Consider the following 628-nt stretch of genomic DNA (forward strand, 5'->3'; position numbering starts at 1 on the left):
CCCCCCCCCCCCCCCCCCCGCTCTCCCCCTCTCCGGCTCCCCCCAACCCGGGGTTTCTCAGCCGAGCTGGGCCCCACTTACCTCTAGCAGAAGTTTCGGTTTCCTGGAACTGGACTCCGCCTAGTCCGAGATCAGATTCACTTTCCAGCTCCCTCTTCCCGCTCTGGTCCTGCGTTTAACTGAAATACCAACAGAGTATTACTCCCACCTTAAAAGACCACCAGAGACGTGAGTCAAAGCCAAGCAGCAAGGGTCGTTTATTGCAGGTTCCCGAACCTGGACCTCTGCACCGCTCCTTGCGGATAAGGCCGAGAGGTCCAGAGCTGGGTTGGTGCAGGGTTTTTATAGACAGATACAAACAAGTTTCGGGTGGGGCTGAGCTGCTTGGTTGACAGTTTGAACACGCATACTTGGCGCCAGCGGTTTGGTTCAGGGTGCCCGCCGCGCAAGACAAGCAAAGCAGTCTTACAGAAGCAAAACTGGCCGGTTAGCCCCTAGGGGCGAAAAAGCAAGCGTTCGTGCAGAAGCGAAACTACCTGGTTAACAGGATAAAAATGCACTTCTAGCCAGGGGTGTTCTTTTGGTCTTTCATAACAAAGCCAACGCCTGGGCAGCGACCTCGCGCAGG

General features: G+C 56.1%; 1 protein-coding gene across 3 annotated transcripts in view; it reads right to left on the minus strand.

Annotated features, from left to right (window-relative positions):
• The window catches only part of LOC132016604 (zinc finger protein OZF-like), a 62131-nt gene extending 61503 nt beyond the window's left edge, over positions 1–628 (minus strand). Inside the window, exons 1-2 of one of the 3 annotated variants that reach the window (XM_059398066.1) lie at positions 537–628; positions 82–179 (exon numbers count right to left, since the gene is read on the minus strand). The gene's annotated coding sequence lies outside the window, so the exon portion shown is untranslated. The other 2 variants (XM_059398067.1, XM_059398068.1) reach the window with 2 other exon arrangements.

This window comes from Mustela nigripes, chromosome 4, assembly GCF_022355385.1.
Source record: "Mustela nigripes isolate SB6536 chromosome 4, MUSNIG.SB6536, whole genome shotgun sequence".
In the NCBI taxonomy this organism is placed as follows: Eukaryota; Metazoa; Chordata; class Mammalia; order Carnivora; family Mustelidae; genus Mustela; species Mustela nigripes.